Source organism: Ambystoma mexicanum, chromosome 6p, assembly GCF_040938575.1.
Source record: "Ambystoma mexicanum isolate Mex_15411 chromosome 6p, UKY_AmexF1_1, whole genome shotgun sequence".
NCBI lineage: Eukaryota > Metazoa > Chordata > Amphibia > Caudata > Ambystomatidae > Ambystoma > Ambystoma mexicanum.
The window spans coordinates 1,540,783,354-1,540,805,608 of record NC_090935.1 but is presented as its reverse complement, the minus strand read 5'-3'; the positions used below and the strand labels follow the sequence as shown (position 1 = coordinate 1,540,805,608).

Sequence of the window (22,255 nt, the reverse complement as noted above, 5' to 3'; positions counted from 1 at the left end):
ACCCCCGCACCGCCATGACCCATCCAGGTCATCGTGTGCGAGTTGCATTTTGTCGGCAACAGGCCAACACTAACCATTGCGCAGGTTAGACCCGTGGGCCCAAGTTAAGTGGCCAGGTATCGCCCCCGTCTAACTTAAGTTTCCTTTGTGTGGATTTGGTGGGAACCCATTTCTGTTCTGCAAATAACAATAGCCATGTCAGTGAGCTTTCATGTCTCCCACTCCCACCTCCCCCCCATGGAGGGGCGTTGTTCAAGTGGCCTTTTCCTTGCCACCTTCCAGATTTTTGTGATCCAGCCACGTAGCAGCCGCAGCCGGAGTCTCAAGGAAAATAACACAGCCCTTGTAGATCACTTTAAGTCTGGATGGGTACATTAGTATGTAAGCTAGTATTTAAGCTTCAGACATCAAAGTCTGGCCTTGATCAGCACAAAGGAGTTTCTGGCTCTTTGGACTGCGGGCGTGCAGTCTGGATAAATGGCTACATTGGAGTTGTCTCAACTTATCTCCCCGCCTTCTCTCGAGTGTTTTAGTATGACCTCTCTGTCCTGAAAGTTCAAGATCCTTGCAATCATCGGGTGGGGATGCGATCCTGGGGAAGGTCTTTTTTGTAAAGATCTGTGTGCCCTCTCCACCACAAACCCCTGCAAAAGGTTACGAGCACCCACCTCCTGTAATAGCAAGGCCTCTACAAAACTCGTGGGATTCGGACCCTCCATCCCCTCAGGTACACTCAGCAACCGCACATTATTGCGCCGGGCTCACCCTTCGGCATCCTCCGAGCGTGACACCAGCATTGCATTTCTCCTTTCCAGTTCCTCCAGTCTCACTTCTAGTGCTTTCATGGACCCGGTTGTCTCCTTTGGCCCAGTTTCTGTAGCCGTCACTCTCTCCGCTAGGTTTTGTACATCTTGCCGGATTAATTACATGTTGACCTTGACCTCTTTGATTTTTGTATCTATAAATGTTCTTAGCGCTGCTATTGCTTCCAGCACTTGATCATCCCTGCCACCAGTGCCCAGAGCTCCCACTTCTTCCGGTGCCACCATGTTGGTTTGCGATGTTTCATGAGGAATGGCTGCATTAAAGGTGTCCATGAGCGTAGGTTTTTTCTTCCCTTTGGAAGGGGACATATCCTTGTTTGCTTATGTCAAGGCAGATCTTGAGGCACGGCCGGACACTCACTCCCTCTAATGCTGCTTAATTACTGGACTGTACTGCAGCGTGGTGTTTGTGGGTCTTGCTGGATCCCTGCTGTGACCGTTATTGATGCCTGCGTATTAGCCCTTGCAGTAGACTTAGAGCTATGTTTGCTCCACAACCCTGTTGCTACCCTTCCAGGCAGCTCGTGGCCACCAGCGTTGTGCACTCGCTCGTTATTGTCCCAAGCCAGGTTGGTTCAGTGGTTTCAGTTTATTCGTGCCACCCAATGTCCAGTGCCTAATAGCGCTGTCCACCCATAGCATTTTCAACTTCTAACACCTCTCCAGCCTCTGTCCCCTTTTCCTGCTCAGTGCAATGGTTGCCAAGCACCTCGAGTTAACTTTGCAGTGGCGTGGTGTTGTAGAGGCAGATGGGTTTTAACCTAACCTTTGCAACGGTTCTATTGCCGCCCACCTCCCTCTTCACAGCGTTCCCACATATTGTGAGTGTAAAACTGCTGGCACCTTTAATTAAGGGCTTCAGTCAAATCAATGATGATATGTCCAGGAGTGACCATTGGGGCCAACTCAACGGCATCCCTCAGTTTGTTAATTTGGGTGGGTGTGGCTGCTGGGATGTTGGCCGCAATCATTTCAACTGACTGGTCCATAATTTCAATAACATCGCCAGTGGGAACGGCATTACCAAGTAAAGGCCCTCCTTCGGTATGGGCCAAACACAGCCCAAAACGCTTCTTAAGGCCTAGCTGATCAAGTATGCCATTCACTTCAAGTAATGCCCAAGCGGTGGGCGTTAGTTTGTTCCATATGTTGTCGTACAAGGTGAGGAAGGAACTCAGGGCCATGTTTAGAGTTGAAACAGTCGGGTGAGTCAGTCACATTTTTTCATCCACATCCTGGAGAGTGTGGTGCATCACCGCGTTTCCAGAAAATGTCGGCTGCATCAACTGAAGACTCCGACCTAACTCGAACATGACCATCTGGATCTTTGGTGATAGAAAATGTGTCCCCCTTATACCCATTCACATTACCCAAGCAACGAAGAAGGAGAAGCAACATCACGGGATCCGACAACGATCATCCAAAGTGCTACCGGAGGAACGTTTTGCCTACAAGCAGCAAGGTAAGCCCTGCCGGGCTTTCGGCTGAGTCATCTGCAATATTTTAATTTCCCCTGCAATCGTCCATAGCAGCTATTAAGAATCTGGCAGCGACCTAACGGCTGCCTGCAGTTTGTTTGTGAGGTATTGCAAACGTGCAATCTCGTTCCTTTGTGTGGCCCTGTTGGGCTGAATATTTCTTTCTGTGGCACTTTTTACTTTCAAAATGGCCACCACATTGTTGTTGTGCTGACTCCCTACACAGCCCATGGAGCTGGCAAATTAAATGTGTGCAGAGCAGCATATTAATAATTTATTTATTAATCTATCTGCTGCTCTGCAATGCTGGGCCGCTGGCCTGGGCCTGGCCTGCTGCTGTGGAGGTCCAGAGGGGCGCGTCCCGAATTAGTCAACATTCTGTAATGTAAAGTGCATGGCGCTTGTAGCTCCACACACTCTACGTAACTATTCTCCTATTCAGGAGGCTTGCGGGGCACTGGAGGGGTGGCCCCGCACTCCTGGTATTGTGCGCAAAAAGCGCAACACCAGAGTGAGTCCTGTAAACCAGTAAACCCCTCCTACCTATACTGTATGCTGGCAGGCCATGCAGCATAGCAACAGGTAGTCTGGATTGTCATTGGCTGTTTGCCAGCCAATGAGAATCCATGTGTGGACTGGTGTGGGCAGAGTTGGGTGGGCACGCAGTGCCTCACCTTCTCTGTCTCGTTCTTTCTCGATGCAGCCTTGCTGGTGTGGTCGTCGGGTGCGTGCCAGCTGTACAAAGTAGGCCCATCCACGTGTGCTGCTGTGGCTGCTGCCTGCAGCCCTCCCTACGCCGACAGAATCCACTCCAGCCAGTCTCTGGCCATCAAAGAGAATAGTCCAAGTCCAACTCCAACTACACTGACTGGTAAGTGAAACAGAAACCGTAACCGTCATGTAAACTAAGCATGCAAGCCCAACAGGCCAATTATAACATGACTCATGTTATGATTGGTCTGTTGAGCTTGCATGCTGCTGCTAAACTCTTAGTCTTCACCATGCGACATGGCACATGGTGAAGACTAAGAGGTTTGTCGTGTGTGGCAGGCGGACGCGGGCCGCAGGCTGCAGCACTCAGCTTAATGGCGATTGACGAGATGCTGCATGTCACGGCTCGCGTCGCGGCCCACCAACCATTATTCCTAGTGCGGCCTTTGACCCGGCCTTCACTAGGATTACAATCCTGGTCCAGGCCAGGCCCAGGACCATGATTGAAATCCTGATTAATGTGGGCAGTATTACTGCATGGTCAAATCTGACGATTTCTGTATGGAAAGTGGCGGATTCACTTCCAGCTTGTCATGTCAGAGACAATGGGATGCCCGTTGGTTTACATAGTGCACTGGGTCCACATTAACAAAAGTCTCTTCTCTCCTGTATATGATTGATGCTGTTGTATCACAGATGTACGTGTTATGTGCTGTGTTTTCTGTTTCTTCTATGTGACTGAAGCTTGCACTTTTACCAACACTGTTTACATGCAATTGCCTGTATGTGACAGTGTTTGTTTAGAGGGCATGGAGTGGACAGAGTAGTAGACTTATTTGCAATGGCTTTAATTACATTTTGGAGAGAAAAAAAGGTATATTGTTGTGACTACACTGTCACATATTATGTAGTGTGTGTGTTTGTGTGTGTGTATATTATGTCAAACAATGGATGCACATAGAACACAATATGTATTGTTTGCCCAATGTGACGAGGTTAACTCTCTTCTTCACGTCTGAAACCATTGTCATACTGCTCTCAGCCTATGTTGGCCTTTCTCAGGTTTGTCTCTCGATTTCTCTTCACAGACCATTGAAAACACCTTTCATGAACAAATCCAACCAGTCCAGGTTAATTGCGGAACCAAAAACATCAGAATCCAACCTGCATAGTGCACCTTCCGGATAGTTAATTGCAGTGACCAGAATCCAGAACGACAACCCAGGTGAGCTACCACTGACTAGTCTTATGTAGGGTTGGGTGCTCAGCTTTAAAAAAGAATTAGAAAAAAAGCCCATGTTTGTAAGTGGTGGGGAAAATCAGATGAACAGCACATACTAAAGAATGGTATCTATGGCTAGCTCAGTGGGTGGCATGCAAACATGGAAAGTCATACGACATATAATTCGAAAAAAACTTTGAAACCTCAGAATGCCTTATTTCTTTCCCATTACTCCCAGTGCTTGGGAGGGGTAGGGCGATGCAATCGGAAAAATCAAAGTGCATTTCTCCCCACATTGTAAAAAGGATTTTTTAGAACAGTATTACCACACACACTCCTGCAGATAACATTTGCAACTAAACCCATCTGAGCTGTACTGGTCAATTATAAGTAAAGCTGAGTTGGGTATTAATTGCAGATGTTATCTGTGCCTAGTACCGACAAATTATACTTATGTGTTATGAAAGAGCATGCCTTTGAACAGTTACTACATGATCCCATATTAATATGTACATAATATTTTGCTTATTAACAGGTGTCACTCTTGCTGAAAATGAATTTGTGGATCAATTGCTCACAAAACCATTTTTCGGACTCTCACACAGTGAAAAAGTGGAGGTGAAACGACTAGGGCCTGATCGGCCAGATTTAAAATTTGAACGGTCCGCTAAAGATAGGGAAAAGGCCTACACACGCACATTTTCCATGGTATGGTATGAAAAGAAGACATGGCTCACTGGTAGTGTTGCTAAGCACTCTTTGTTCTGCTTCCCATGCCTGCTGTTTGGAGGTGAAATGGCCTGGACTAAAACAGGAGTCACTGACTTGAAGCATTTGTCAGAAAAAAGCAAGAGACATGAATCGTGAAAATCTCATATTGAGAATATATTACAGCTGTTCATGTTGGGAAGTGTAAACATTGCAACACAGTTGGACGATGCCTACCGCCGGAGCGTGATGAAGCATGATGAGGATGTGGATAAAAACTGATACATCTTGTCCAAGTTAATCGACTGTGTGCATTTTTCTGGTGTGTTTGAATTGGCTTTACATGGCCATAATGAAACTGAAGATTCTTTAAATGCTGGTGTATTTAGAGGCCTGGTGGATTTTGTATCGAGCATAGACAGTGCAATGGAACTGCATTTAAAGAATGCAACAGTATTCAAGGGCACCTCAAACAAAATTGAGAATGAGCTGCTGGACTGCATGCTCATGGTCACCAGAGAGATAATTGTAGAGCAGTAAAAACGCACAGATTATGTGGCTATTCAGGCAGACGATACAACTGATGTTTCCACTAAGACCCAGTCTGTGCTAGTCTATCGCTACATTGATGAACGATACAGAATTGTTGAAAGGTTTTATGGATTTACTCATCTGAAAAACTCTAGTGCGCAGACCATTGCTACTGCCATAATGGAAAAATTGGACAAAGTCTTCCCTGAAGATTGCCACAAAAAAAGTCATTGCGCAAACATATGATGGTGGAAGTGTAATGAGGGGGGTGTCTAGTGGAGTCCAAAAGAAAGTGGCTGAAGTGTATCCAAATGCCCATTATATACATTGCTATGCACACCAGCTTAACCCCATCATGGAACAAGCTGTTTTCAAAATCTCAGAATCTCGAATTTTGTTTAGTGATATCACTGGCTTCTGTACATTTTTTTCGCGATCTCCAAAGAGAACCGAAGTTCTAGATGAGGTATCAGATAAAAGACTTCCAAGACCATCTCGCACTCGCTGGAGCTACCATATTCGGGTAGTAGAAGCCATATATCACCATAGGAAATCACTGCATAGATGCTTTGAGATCATTGAAAAACAGGATGATTTTGAGGGGATTACTGTTCATGAGGCCCAGGGATTCATTCGAACTCTGAAAGAGAAGGAGTTCCTTTTCTTCCTTTTTTTGTTCAATGACATAATGCCCCATGTTGACATTCTATATAACCAGCTTCAGAAGCGAGACATTTACTCTGTGTATGTGCAGAAAGCTACTGCTACGTTTATCAAGTGCATTGGCAGAGTACGTGAAAGCACTGAAAATTTGGAAGCAAAACTTCCATCAGAGGCAACTTTTGCAAGTCGCAATATAAATATTACCACTTTGAATCGTTTGGCAAAAGAAGTATGTGATATCATAGTTACACAAGCCCAAGAACGCTTTGCATTTACTCAACACTTGGAGGGGGTCAAATTGTTGCAGAGTGACCTATTTCAAACGCATTGACAGTCTTTCCCCAAGGATGCACTGACTCCAACTGTCCAAGCGTAGCCTATGTTAAACAAGGGAAGACTGCGCACTGAGCTTTCAATTGCTTATGAGAGACCGGAATTCTCTAGTGCAAGTGGGGCAATTTCTTTATTAAAATTGTTCATTGAAAACAATCTCGAAGAAGATTTTTGTGAGACATTGCAGTTATTAAAAATTCTCATCACTACACCCATGACAACAGCTGAGTCTGAGCGCTGTTTCACCACCCTGAAGCGAGTGAAAACATTCTTGAGAAACACAATGACCGAGGATCGTCTGAATGCTTTGGCCATGCTGTCCATGGAAAAAGAACTCATTCAAGAGATCCCTGACTTCATTACACGGACTATTGATAAATTTGCCTCTCTGAAAAATAGATGTGCACAATTTATGTACAAACTTTCAAAATGATTGACCGGTGAATGTTCTGTATTTGCAGTTATTTTGTGGGTTAACTTGAATTCTTTGTTTCAATGGCCTAACAAGTTAGGATTTTGTGTAAGGTTGCAGTGATCTATTTGACAGAACAATGAGAAATGTCAAGTTTCTTTATTTGTTGATGAGATTATGATGTTATGGTTGTTGGTTGATAATAAAGCACTGAAAATAATAAACTTAGTAAACTATTTCTGTTGCATTTTTCTCCATGCAATATGCATGTGCTACTTGTGTGACCTGTGCATTCCAATGCGGCTCTATTTGTAGGTGCGCTCAGCACTGCCCACTTTAAACCACACAGCTTCTCTTCAGCATGGCCATTACACACACCAATCAGATTCGTTGTTCATGTGGTGTTGATTTATACAGTAAGTGCGTTATTTTGAGAAGCTATGAAAATGCTAACTTGATAACATTATGTTTTTAGTTTTCTTTGGTTATGTAATTTGGCTCTACATTTATATTCAACGTTTAAGTTATCCACTTTCTAACACATTTGGAAGAGTATGATGTGTGTGTGCAATGCATGCCTCAAGTGGAAGCTGTAGGGTATTTTGTGGAGATTTGGGGCCTGACGGTATTTTATTACCGCCGAGAAATAACTTAGCAATAATCACTCTTTGTATTCAGATTTGGCCATGTGCAACAATAATACAATGGACATGCATTATTTCAGCACCCAGACCTGCATATTTGGTATACGTGGTTGGTGGTATTTTGGTGAGCATAATTCCCTTGTTTTATTTGTGGCCCCAATGTCCAGAATCCCTTATCTTCGCTTAGATTTTTCGTGTGATCACTAGAGAGACCTCAGACCTGCATTCTAGGGAAACCACAATTTCCAGGGATAGTGTTGGTGCGCCACCATGGGCAAACTCACTGACTTATTTACGACAGAGAGCTATATGTGGTAGTCTTGTGGTAATTTCCACTACCTTATATACGGTAGGGAGCTATGTTCAGAGAGTCTCTCTTCCCGTTGGCTCATGTACCTCCAACAAGTTATACTACAGTCATTCACAATTATTCATACTGATTCTGACATACACACATCTGTCTTAAAATGACCATTGCACTGTTTAAAAATCTCCCCACATCATTGGCATTGTAATGGTAAATAGAAAATAAACCACCCGTCTGTTTTCAAATATTTTCTGTATTATAAAATTTACATTTAGGCATGATCTCATTTTTTACAGCAATAAAAGGGAACAATCAAAGCATTTTCAATGACACACTGCAATTATAGTGGCGGAGAACAGAACTTAAATTGCAACATTAGCACTTGATAAAGACACGCACGGGACTTTCATTTTTCTAAACTGACTGCATACTTTCGTGCACACACACAGCTCCCCCAGTTAGGTAATTACCTTATCTGTTCAGATTCTTCTCTCTGTGAATGTGGCTCTCTTGGCGTAACTCCAATAAAAAGGAACGCTTGCCTTCTCAAGCCGGGGTCATTGCCTGGAATTCTCAGCTTTTTCAGATAGGACTGCCTCTGCCAGTGGAAAGGTAATTCTTTCAGCTTTCCCCAGTCTCGACTGCAGCAGGACACCCCCACAGCCAGGTCTTCTCCCCAGTAGTGCAGAAAGATGTCTGCCTGTCTTTTTCCCTGCTACTGCCCACTAAAACTTTCCTCTCAGCCCTCTTTATGACGTGTTCCAATGAAATCCATCATCTCTCATCCTCCTACTTTTCAACAATAGCTTCGCTTATACATTTGCAATTGTTGCAAATCTGACTTCCTCCTTCCTGCCGTTACTGTGCACAACAACACGGATAATCAGGCAGAGAAGAGAAAAATCTGCACACTCATTTAAATGGTTTTCAAAGTATGCCTAATTCTGCAGTAGAGAACACATTTTATTAGTGGGTTATATTAAAATAAGGTTTTATTAGTCAGGTTAATTGTTAATATGTTAGCTGTTAATTTTCAAATGTGTCTCTAGCAATATAGGCATTTCAGGTGAAAAATAGTGTGCATTTTTAAATGAACACGTGTGCTTTTAACTGTAAAAATAGCTTTGCATCTTATATATTAAAATCGTTTTTTTGACTGAATAGCCTGTCTTTCCTTGTTAATCTGCTAACCCATATAGCAATGCACCGCACCCTTGTGGTGGTGCTGCAAAAAAAAAAATGCTACTTGTGCAGTAGTACTGTACTCTGTGCTGTAACATGCCAAATATCCTTACATATACCCTCCTTTTGTTTTTTAGAACTTGGCTATAATCCAAGCCAATCTCTAAAAACAACTTGTTCTTTCTTTTTCTCTTAAAATGCATGTGTATTGGGATATCTTTCTCTTCCTGACGTAGTCAGTAAAATCAGTAACATTTTCATTTTTACTGATAGCACAATCAACCATCCACCCATGATTAGCACCAAGATAGCCAAACCCACTATTGAGCGTTCCCCCCAGGTTCCCCAATTAAATCTTTCCACTTCTATTATGCCCAGATTACTAATTGTAATATTGTTTTTTCGCAAATTCATTTTCATAACATGTCTTTCTTTGTGATTCAATAAATATTCCACATCTGGATCTATTGGAAAAGTATCCCTTTGAAAAAAATCGATATTTTCCACTTGGCTTTCCCAAACATCATTTGTTACATGGAACAATGTTAATCCCCCAATTGACACAATTGCATCCTTTGGAACCTGTAAATAAAAAACATTATATTTTACCTGTTTAACCACGTATGTTCCATGGTTTAAATGTACTACCGTCATGTTCTTTAAACAGGTACTGACCAACCATTTACCTCTGACCATCTTAGCCTGTGCCATTTCTTCACTCCCCATATTACTAATAATCACTTCACATCCCTCTGATATACTTGGGTCAGATTTCAATCCACAAATAGCATCTGTGGCATCAGGAACAAACGGTTTACCTGGACACATATAATTTTGTTCTTTAAATGTTACACATGTTTCCAGGTTTGGTATTAAATAAACTTCAGGTTCCCATGACTGAAATGCCACCACTTCTGGAGTCTTAATCTTAATGAATTTGTCCTCTTGCCAAAATCCCACGTTGTGTACCCACTTCGTTTGATAAATAAGTTCAGGGGCTACAAATGGGATGCATAGCAAAAATCCGATCTCTAGTCTTTCCAAGTCCACATATAACGGCATTGCATTCCCCATTTCGAATGCAATTCTTATCTGTATAAGGTCAATTTCCCTCCTGGTCAATCTTTCTATCATTTGCCGAATGATATCCTGCGAAACAAAATACAAGGGAATATGTCCTTGAATCAATTGTGAAACTGCAGTTTGAACTTCTCTCATATAATTCGTTAATAGTCTATCAACAGGACTCATTATGTTCAATATTTCATTTAAAGTTCTGTCATGCTTAAGTATTATTTTAGTCGCCCGTTGCATCACATCCGCTTGTTCATTTAGAATGATTGCAGTTTCATTTATGAATCTTACTTGTTCATCCAGTCCCCCTCTAATTCCATCTAATGTCTTTTGTATTATTTCTAGGTCAATACTCAGTTGTTGTGCTTTAGTACTCAGTGTTCCTACCGAAATAGAATTGGCCGTTGATATTGTAGTACCTATTATTGCCCCAATTATAGACATTACCATTGATATCGCGAGCATCACCGCACCTCTCTTTCCTCTCTTCTTCTTAATGTCTGCTGAATTCACGAATGTTTTTTCCAATTGCATTAATATATCTCTTATTGACTGCTTAGCGTCCTCTTTTCATATTTCCAGCCACTCTTTAGTCTGTTCAATCTTAATTCCGGTATTGTTCAAATGTTTTTCAATCAAAATCTCAGGATCCAATGGTATGTAGATATTTTGGAAAATCATCCTTCTATCACTCATGATGAATCCTGGTGCTTCTTCTACCGCGATACCAGATGCTGGTCCAGGTTCAATGACAACCTGTGCCTCTGAATTCTTGAAGATCCCTCCAAATATCACTATTGTTAAACATGTCATCGGTATCATCTTCAATGCTGATCGCTTTGTAGCCTTGGTCTTCACCCCTCTTTGGGGCTTTCCCGGAATCCGTCCTCGCGGTCTCCAGTACTCCATCGTCTCCCGTGGCCTCTGATCCCGGAACCTCCGACCAAATAATGTTAATTGTCTAAATCAAAATAGAAAATAAACAGATTAAGTACATAGCACAATACTAATTTCCACCTTTTTGCCAAAAATAAAACATGCTTGGTAAAAATACTTCTTTTTTTTTTTTTTTTTTTTTCTGAAATTAAACACAAGTTAAAAGAAAACAAACACATATAAAACAGCATTCAATATTTAATACACTTTCTCTCTGTACACCAACCACGAGCTTCCGTTATATGTGCATTTATTTATTTATTTATTTATATTATATATTTATTTATTTATTTATTTATATTATATATTTTCACATATATTACAGTGTTTATGTGCCATCATAACAATCAACTTTTTTTTTTTTTTTAACTTCTTTGTCACTGCCTCCTGATTACACCCATTTATTTTCTCAAGGGACTCTATCCGTTTCCACATGCTCAAGCTGCCTGATCTCATGTCTGGGATGGCATGGTTTGATTTGATTTACATGGACAAACTGCTCTATTGCTGTTTCACCTTCATTTTTCAAAATTTTATACACTACAGGAGAGACTTTATCTATAATTCGGAATGGCCCCTGCCAGGCTGCCAGAAATTTAGAATTTTTCTGTTTACTTTTCCCAAAATGAAACTTGTACACCTGATCCCCTACATTGTATTCCTTTACTGATGTCTTTTTGTCATAATATGACTTAGCACTGTCAGCAGCTCTTTCCAGATTTCTCTGCACAAAAGCAAATGCATGTTGCAAATGCCTCCTCATTTCATCAATATATTCATGAACTGTGGATGCACTCACTAGAGTTTGCTCATGTGTTCTGTATAGTAGGTGTTGTGGTAACACCATTTTCCTACCTGTTAAGACCTCATGGGGGCTAACACCTGTTGCTTTGGCAGGAGTCGACCTGATTGCCATCAAAACCAATGGTAAACGCAAATCCCAGCTGGAACCTGCTTCTGCCACAAATTTCTTTAAAATGTCCACAACAGACCTATTGCTTCTTTCAACTGTACCTGAAGACGCCGCCCGATATGCGATATGTAGTTTCCTTTTCACACCTAGTATTTGCCATACCTTACTCATTAGAGTACTTGTGAAATGACTTCCTCTGTCTGACTCAATTCTTTGTGGCAACCCAAACCTTGAGAACACATGGTTCACCAGCAATGTGGCTGCTGTTTGCGCACTACAATCTGGTGCGGGAATGCACTCAATCCATTTTGACATCAAACATACCACACTCAAAATATAGCGGTGTCCCCTGCTCGACCTTTTTAAAGGACCTACATAGTCTATTTGCAAATCTGACCATGGGAGAGTTAGGCCTCTTTTCATCAATGGTGCTCTATGCATTGGTGAAGCAGGTTTAAATTGGGCGCATACTAGACATCCTCTAGTATATAATTCCACATCTTGGGACATATGTGGCCAGTAAGCATAATCTTTTAGTATTTCTAATGTCTTTTGTGAACCTCTATGGCCTGCAGTTATGGCATCATGTGCATGGTGTAGCATTAGTCCTCTGAATGAAAGGGGTACTACCCACTGTATTTGCCCTGTTATGGACTCTCTAATCATGAGTCCATCCTGTAATCTAATTCGTGTTTTGTTCTTTAATAACACCCTCAACTCTTCTTTTCCCATACAATCATTTTCTGTTAAAGGATTTTTTTCAGGATCTATCAAATGATTATAATAGATTCCCAAAATTTGATCATTCTTTTGTGCCTCAATCAAATCTTGGTCTGGCGTGTCATGACTCCACTGCACCACCGGTTGATCTACCTCCTTTGGTGCTTTAGAACGTGTGACTGCATCAATTTGTATTTCACCCATTAAATAATCAATAGGTAGCAATTCTCCCATCACAGCCCCAATCTTAGCCAGATGGTCTGCCTTATCATTTCCCTCCTTATCCTCTCCTGGTGTTTTTAAATGCCCACGAATTTTTCTCCAGTATATTGTTAAATTATTTTCTGACACCAATTTGTCTATGGCTTGTATCATTTTTCCATGTTTAAGTGGCTTTTTGTTGTATGTAATCATGCCTCTTGCTTTCCAACCAGGCAAATACTCCACAAAGCTATTCCGTGCATAGTCAGAATCAGTCACCAGGACAATTTCACTGAACTTTTTATCAACTGCAGTAGCAATTGCTTTATAGATGGCTGCCAATTCCGCTACCTGACTGCTCCTATCTCCAATCCTCATCCCTATACTAGGAACGCCTTCACATTTCAACCAGACATTTCCTATTCCTGCCACTAATTGTTTATTACTGTCATTTTCAATGTGAAAAGCACAACCATCCACATATACAGTTGGCAAATCCTTGCATGTTTTTTCATCAAAAGCTTTGTGTGGTGATTGTTCAAACTCCTGCAAACTAGCTTCCACATCCATTTCATTTGTTATTTGTTCAGCTGCACAGTCATGTAAGTCAGCTAACCCTTGAGCAATTGGGCTCTTTTTATTTTGTCCATATCTTACTTCTACGGGAAAACCTTGTAATGCCAGCGTCCATGAAGTGATTCTGGATTGCGCTAGATTGCCTGATCTAATTCTTTTACTCTCTAAAAATTGCAAAGGTTGATGATTTGTTTCAATAATCACCTTTTCTCCCTGAACAATGGGGCGGAAATGTTGTAGCGCCCACACAGTGGTTAATAGGGCCTTTTCGCATTCATTAAATTTCATTTCAACTTGGGAAAATGCCTTACTTGCATATGCAATGGTTTTGTGATTCAAATCGTGTTTTTGTGATAACACTGCTGACATACAATGTTCAGAAAAGCCTATTTCTATAAAGAAATCCCTGTCCTTTATGGGGTATGCTAAACATGGTGCCTTTACAAGACATTCCTTCAATCTAGCCACTGCATCAGACTGCTCTCTTCCCCATTTCCAGGGAGTATTTAGTTTAAGCAGTTTAGTCAATGGTTGAGTGATTTCTGCATAATTCTCAATGAACTTTCTGTTATAGCCTGTCATCCCTAATAAACTTTTTACTCCTTTCACATTTTTAGGATCTTTTAATCTTTGTATGGCCTCTATTTTCTTCCTTTGTGGATTTAGCCCATGTTCAGTCACTTCATGCCCTAGAAAGTTCACTTTTTTCTTGCACCATTGTGCTTTTTGCAAAGATACTTTGGCGCCTGCTTTCTGCAATTGGCCAAGCACATGTCTTATTTCATCAAAATGGCTTTTAAGGTTTTCATTTTTTATCAAGACATCATCCACATAAACTATTGTCCCTCTTTCCGCTGCATCCGGCATGGCCTTTCTCAAAAATATGCCAAATTCACTCCCACTATTGATGTACCCGAACGGAGCTCTAAGCCAGGCATATTGAGTCCTGTCAAATGTAAAGGAAAATAGGTGTTGTATCTCCTCTGCCAATGGCACACACCAATATCCAGATGTGAGATCTAACGTGGTAAATACATTTGAACCATGTATCTGAGCTAGGCCCTGATCAATGAATGGTAGTGGCCATCCAGATACTGGTACTCTTTTATTTAACTCTCTTAAGTCTGCACACAGCCGCCATTGACCATTTGGCTTTAACACACCTAAAATAGGCGTATTGGATGTGCTATGAATGGGCCTAATTATTCCCCGTGATTCCAAATTTTTAATAATCTCTGCCAATGATTCTAAACATGCCAGCGGTAGTCTATACTGGCGTACAAACACTGGATTTCTGCTACAACCTTCTGGTAGTGTGGCCACATGTAAATCAGTTAAACCACAATCATAAGCATCTTTTGCAAATACATCCTTGAACTCCATAAATATTTCCCTCAGAGTGCGTCGATCCTCATCGCTGTTACATGCATCCGCTAAGGAGATCTGCTCTTCTACCATTCTGGAAAATTCTGGAAACTCTTCTGGTAAAGGAATCTCAGCGCTTTCCTCTAACTGTGTGGCTGTGTCTTTTTGTAGAGCTGCCACTTTCAAATATTTTGGCATATCAGCTTCCACTTCAATGGGCTGATTTCCTGTTTCATTTTCATTTAAATTAAATATTATGCAATCCTCTTGATGGCAGCACACTGTCTCATTTGAATCATAAGGATACACAGAATGAATTTTAAACATTCCTTTGGGCTGAGAGTCCAGGTGTTCTGGCAACTCGCCCTTGGCATCTACATATTTTTCAGGAATATTCCCAATCACCATGTTATTTAAATCTGCCGTATAATGTGATTTTTGTATGGCCATTCCTAATGGGGAGTTTTCCTCTAAATGAATATCCTGACAACCTTTATTATTCACCATGATTTTTACAGATCCCTCACCAATGTCTACCAATGGAATGTATTCATAATCCAGGCCTTGCTGTTTTATGGATTCATTCAGGCATACAAATGCATCAGAGCCTTTCATCTGCTGTCCATTTTTGCATTTCAGTGTTATTGCAAACTGTTTTGTAAATGCAGGAATAATAGTATTTTTCCTCATCTGTAATTCGACTGCATAAGGAACTAGTTGTGCACAATGATAAGCCCTTCTTTTGTCTTCAAATTCAGGCGCCGGCCCACCTAGGCGCGACCATATTTTTTGATTAAGGAAATCTAACACCATACACATTCTGTGCATGATGTCATTGCCCATGTAAAATTCATTTTGTGCTCCACTCACTATCCATACATTATGGTAAATTGCTTTCTGCCCAATGCTAATTTTAAGCATGCATCTGCCTGTAATTCGGTTTTCAAAGTTTGGACTGTCCAACCCAGAAACATATTGGTTTTTAATCCTAAATTTCGGGATTTCTTCCCTCTCCATAATTTTTTGCAACAATTTCTCATTAATGAAACTCCTTTCATGTTCAAGCGCTAAAGTGGCTTTTATTGTTTTAAGATAATCATTTATACCAGCGTGAACCCATGGTTGCTCATCTTCCATGTGTATCTCTGCCAGAGTGGTAATGTGTTTTTCTGAATCTGTTTTAGGAACAATATTCTGTTTGCATGTATTCTCTTTTAAATAGAAACGTAATGTGTGTTCGTCTATGGCAGTCTGCCAATCTTTCCTTGGGTCCAAGTATATTTGTACAGGTAGTTTTTCATTGTCGCTCTGATCTTTGTCTTGACACCTTAATATAACAGTGACACTAGGTATGCAGCTATTCTGTAGATATACCTCCACAGCATCCTTTGTTTTGGCAACGGTGTGACATTCTTTTATATTGCTGTTTTGTGATTTTAGTTTCTTAGGCCTCAATGGTTTTTTGGTTAAGGACCACAGCACTCCATTCACCCCATCTATGAGAGGAGACAATCTTTTCAGGCAATCTGTCCCCATCAGAAATGGAATTTCACAAATAGATGTGATCAATACCTCTTGTTTCATTCTGTGCTTTCCTATTTTTATGTCAACCTCAGTTACACCTATGATGGGCACCTCCTCCCCATTAAAGTTATGCACTGGGCCTTGATTTGCCTTCACTGTGATCTGACTCTGTGGAGGCCTCCCTTCATTGATACTCTTTACCAGCTCCTTGGACATAATTGTGGCCTGTGCGCCAGTGTCAATCATAGCAAAGGTGTGGCATTTTTCTTCTACAGTGATGGGTGCATAATATCTGTCCTCAACTTCCTCTAATACACATAAGAAATGTGAATTCTTACTGATTTCAGGGCTCACCTTTCTCAGGCCTTTTTCACTTTTGGCTAAGCACATTGGTAAATGAAAAGACATTTTTCCCTCCTTTTTACCCATTTCTGTGCGAGATATTTTATTCATTTCTCCATGTTCAGAGGTTTTTTGGAGTGTGGCCACCGTTCGCCCATCCATCTGGGTAACATCAGAGACCACATTACAACCTTCCAACTGAACATGTGTCACAACATCATTCAGCAATTTGTCATTTTTTAATTCTGTGCATTTGTGATCATTTAGTGTAATACCAGCCCTTTCAGCCTCTTCAAAAATATGTGGCTCAAAGAATTTTTCAGGTGATTGACTTGTACCCTCCTTGTGAGTATTTCCTTTTTCTGTCTGTGTTTGGTAATTGTTTTGCTTGCCCAGGGAAGGAGCTATGGCATCCCCATTTACTCCCTGTTCACTGGTATTCCCCATGCATGAGTCATTTTTCTTAAATCTGTCCCTTTGTTCTTTTGGAATTCCTAATGTTTCTTTTTCATTTGTGCAAATCTTTACTGTTTTATTTAGCTCTAAGTTAAACCGTACCTCTTTTTTAGAAGTATTTGCACTTTCTGTCACAATTTCATTTACTGGTACTTTCATTTTTAATCCATTAGTCATCTCAGAGTCGTTATGCAAAGTTATATCAGAGCAATCTGTCATTTTGGCACTGCAGTTATCATGAGTACTTAGTCACTTTTCGGAAGCCCCCCGGTCATTGCTATGGCCATCAGCCCCCTCTTTGGAAGGTTGTTTTTGCGCTGTATAGAGCTTTCCTATTTGCTCAGCTAACATTTTCACTTGGGCCTCAAGGCATTGGAACCTTTCCACCTCTCTAGGATCCTCTTTCTGTGGCCTAGGTCGATATTGGTTGTTTTCCCCCTGATTGGATCTATTCTGATACCTCTCAGGTGATTGATACCGGTTGGGATGGTTTCTGAATTCTTGATTCATTTGTGGAGGGGAGCGGTTTGCACCCATCCTTTGATTATAGTCCCCTGGTGGGGAATCATTGTACTGGCGTGGACTGTAGTTCACGTTTTGCCTCATGTCCTGTCTCTCAGATTGTGGGTACTGGCCCCTATATTGATTTCCATTATCAGTAAATCGATCCACATATCGGGGCCTATCCTGATTACCATATATCATGGTGCTGGGATCAAATCTGCTCTGTGTCCCCAATGACTGGTAGGGACCATCATTTCTTTGATCTTGATTTTGTCTCTGGTTATTGTTCATACCTGCCATATCAGACCGGTATCTTACCCGGGGTCTATCTCCTAAATATCTAGGGCTGATGTAGCTCTCTCTATTACTAGGATCATGTGATTGGAACATTGGTACAGTAAATGGCGATCTTTGTTGATTACCCCTTTGTTCAGGTGTCACATTATTTTTACCTTGGCTTTGAGCAGACTCAAGGGACATTTTGGCTGACCTGATTTCCATTACTGTGGCTGAGGGTTCTTTAGATTTAGGTCTAGTATCTTTCATTTTATCACTTTCTCTACCCTGACAATAGAGTACCTCATATAGCTTGGTGCTTTGATGTACAATCCATTCAAGGGACTTGTCACGGTCAAATTCACGGACCAATTGGGATATGATGTCTTTCTGTAGCCCATAGAAGTATGCGGTTTTAAACTCATTGGAATTTGAGTCAAAAGATACATCAAAGCGAGAGAATGCTCTTTTTAAGTCTTGTAAAAATTGGCGAGGTGATGTATTAGGTCCAGCAGTAATAGTGTACGCAACTTTCTTTGCCTCTTGCAATGACTGAAAAGGAGAAAAATGACGCCTAATTTCTTTTTCAAACTCCAGCCATGTCATATTCTGCTGTTCATTTAATCCCCTTATGATGCTGGCCGTCGGGGCATCTAAAGTTAAATGAAAATATTGTCTGTACTGTTCCTTAGGTATCTGGAGCGCTTTAAAAATGTCATGCACCGCTTCTAAGTGATCCTCAATGCAGCATTCACCTCCCTTTTTAAATGGTTTGATCAGGGCTTTAATGGATTTCATTATTTTTATGGGGCTACTTGTTGCAATGCATGGAATTGCACTATTTTGTGATTCAATCCTGTTTTCAGGTGTATGAGATTGGTGGCTGCCCCCAATGGGAGTATCAAATCCCCCAAGGGCGCTGCAACCAAGTTCAGTCACCGGCCCAGTCACTGGGGCACTAGCTCTTTGGGCAGAGCTAGAATTCACCTCCACTCCATTGAATGTGGTACCCTGCCGCCTCTCCTGTGACCTGGGAATGCACATTTGCTGTTCTAAGTCCTTACACTTTTTAAGGAGTCTGTTGGCTTCATCATGCAAATAATTATTTTCATCACTCATTTTATTAATTGCCTCCTGCATGTCACACATTTGAATTTGGCATTCATTGAACTCTTTATTTCTTTTGTCTCTTTCTTGAATCATTTTAATCATTTCTTGTTCTACACTCTGGAGATCACCTTCTTTTTCACAATGTTCTTTTTGTAAAATCTGCATTTCTGAAACAACCTCATCTTTATCCTGCCTAATGTGATCCACTAAGGCTTTTAAGTGTGTCAATTCTTGCTCATTATCTTCAAATTGTTTCTTGCTTTTGGATAACTGAGTATCAAAGTCTCTGCATTTTAATTGCATGTCTTTTTGGCATACATCCAATTCTGCTCTCAACATTTCCTGATTTTTACTTGCCCCATCTATTTCAGTCTTTAACCTGTTAATTAGCTGAGTATCATTCTCTTGCATTCGCAGTGACTTGTTTAAAATAAACCATATTTTGCCGCATAGACGTATTAAACAGTCTTTCTCTGCACTTTTATCGGCTGCATTCAATAATCTCGTAAGGCAGACCTGAATTATGCTGCCTTCTGCAAAAATATTGTCTAGTTTTTCTTTCTGCACCTCACCCTGAATGCGGTTACTCCATTCTAAGGTACTGTTCGAAGACCAATTCCCATGTGCAAATAACTTTGCCTCTAAATATTGCACTAGATCTGAGAATGTGGTTTCCCTTTGTGACATTCTGAAATTCGTTTTTAGTGGCACACTGCTATTATAAAATGGGTTCCCTTTAATGTGCAAATGGCAGTGTGAGACACGCTTGCCACGCCCAGTAGGTACTCTATGATCACTTTCCCGGCCTGCAACGCACCATAAATATGTAGGGTATTTTGTGGAGATTTGGGGCCTGACGGTATTTTATTACCGCCGAGAAATAACTTAGCAATAATCACTCTTTGTATTCAGATTTGGCCATGTGCAACAATAATACAATGGACATGCATTATTTCAGCACCCAGACCTGCATATTTGGTATACGTGGTTGGTGGTATTTTGGTGAGCATAATTCCCTTGTTTTATTTGTGGCCCCAATGTCCAGAATCCCTTATCTTCGCTTAGATTTTTCGTGTGATCACTAGAGAGACCTCAGACCTGCATTCTAGGGAAACCACAATTTCCAGGGATAGTGTTGGTGCGCCACCATGGGCAAACTCACTGACTTATTTACGACAGAGAGCTATATGTGGTAGTCTTGTGGTAATTTCCACTACCTTATATACGGTAGGGAGCTATGTTCAGAGAGTCTCTCTTCCCGTTGGCTCATGTACCTCCAACAAGTTATACTACAGTCATTCACAATTATTCATACTGATTCTGACATACACACATCTGTCTTAAAATGACCATTGCACTGTTTAAAAATCTCCCCACATCATTGGCATTGTAATGGTAAATAGAAAATAAACCACCCGTCTGTTTTCAAATATTTTCTGTATTATAAAATTTACATTTAGGCATGATCTCATTTTTTACAGCAATAAAAGGGAACAATCAAAGCATTTTCAATGACACACTGCAATTATAGTGGCGGAGAACAGAACTTAAATTGCAACATTAGCACTTGATAAAGACACGCACGGGACTTTCATTTTTCTAAACTGACTGCATACTTTCGTGCACACACACAGCTCCCCCAGTTAGGTAATTACCTTATCTGTTCAGATTCTTCTCTCTGTGAATGTGGCTCTCTTGGCGTAACTCCAATAAAAAGGAACGCTTGCCTTCTCAAGCCGGGGTCATTGCCTGGAATTCTCAGCTTTTTCAGATAGGACTGCCTCTGCCAGTGGAAAGGTAATTCTTTCAGCTTTCCCCAGTCTCGACTGCAGCAGGACACCCCCACAGCCAGGTCTTCTCCCCAGTAGTGCAGAAAGATGTCTGCCTGTCTTTTTCCCTGCTACTGCCCACTAAAACTTTCCTCTCAGCCCTCTTTATGACGTGTTCCAATGAAATCCATCATCTCTCATCCTCCTACTTTTCAACAATAGCTTCGCTTATACATTTGCAATTGTTGCAAATCTGACTTCCTCCTTCCTGCCGTTACTGTGCACAACAACACGGATAATCAGGCAGAGAAGAGAAAAATCTGCACACTCATTTAAATGGTTTTCAAAGTATGCCTAATTCTGCAGTAGAGAACACATTTTATTAGTGGGTTATATTAAAATAAGGTTTTATTAGTCAGGTTAATTGTTAATATGTTAGCTGTTAATTTTCAAATGTGTCTCTAGCAATATAGGCATTTCAGGTGAAAAATAGTGTGCATTTTTAAATGAACACGTGTGCTTTTAACTGTAAAAATAGCTTTGCATCTTATATATTAAAATCGTTTTTTTGACTGAATAGCCTGTCTTTCCTTGTTAATCTGCTAACCCATATAGCAATGCACCGCACCCTTGTGGTGGTGCTGCAAAAAAAAAAATGCTACTTGTGCAGTAGTACTGTACTCTGTGCTGTAACATGCCAAATATCCTTACAAAGCGCAAAATGTCCAATAGAAGCATGGCAGCCCTACTTTAATAAACATCATGTTCCCTCCTCTTCTTTTACCTGTTTTTTACCCCATTTCCTGTTCCCAGTGGTGACCTGTAACAGTCCAATCTTCATACTGTTGCAGCACCAAGGTTTCACACCTGAAATGTCCTCCTCACTTCCGTGTTAAGCCCTATCGTTAAACTCTGTCAGGCTACCGCATTATCATAACAATGCATTCCAATCCCTGTAGTATCCCCATCTTCACAATTCAACACCCTATCACCCCTTCGTATTCCTTCACAACCACATCCGCCTAGTACTCACTGTCTCGCTCCTTTTCTCCTCCATTTAGCTCCCCGCTCACAGAAGCCGAGTTGATAAGACCATAAGGTTTGACCACCAGGTGATGCTTCAACAACAGGAGAGTTGGCGTGCCATTGAAAGGGAGGAGAGGTATTTTTGCCTGTGACTACATTAGCATTTGGTGGCAGGAATGTATAGGTTTTGTGTAGGAGGTTAATTTGGGCATGGAAGTCCTGATGTGTATTTTAGCTCAAGCTCTTCCACTCTTTGTAATTTCAGTCAGCAAATCCAAGCAAAATATACTCTTGGCCCCTCAAATGGCTTCCGTCAAATGCAGTCTTTATGAGATTAAGCATTCCGCTTTCTCCTGTTGGAGGCACTGGGTAGATTTCAGGGACACATGACACGTGATTCTGTCACCCTGACTAATCACCTGACAAACTCTGTTCTGTCCCAGGCAAG

The 22,255-nt window shown here is 41.2% G+C and overlaps 1 protein-coding gene and 1 long non-coding RNA gene across 2 annotated transcripts in view; both read right to left on the bottom strand.

Annotated features, from left to right (window-relative positions):
- LOC138510630 (neuronal acetylcholine receptor subunit alpha-7-like) overlaps positions 1–22,255 on the bottom strand; it is a 2,317,401-nt gene that overhangs the window by 2,063,651 nt on the left and 231,495 nt on the right. The gene's annotated exons all lie outside the window — the stretch shown is intronic.
- On the bottom strand, positions 8,071–21,482 carry LOC138510628 (uncharacterized). Its single transcript, XR_011280431.1, has 2 exons — positions 20,668–21,482; positions 8,071–11,050 (listed from the first exon to the last, which is right to left on the bottom strand). It is a non-coding gene; the product is annotated as an uncharacterized lncRNA (long non-coding RNA).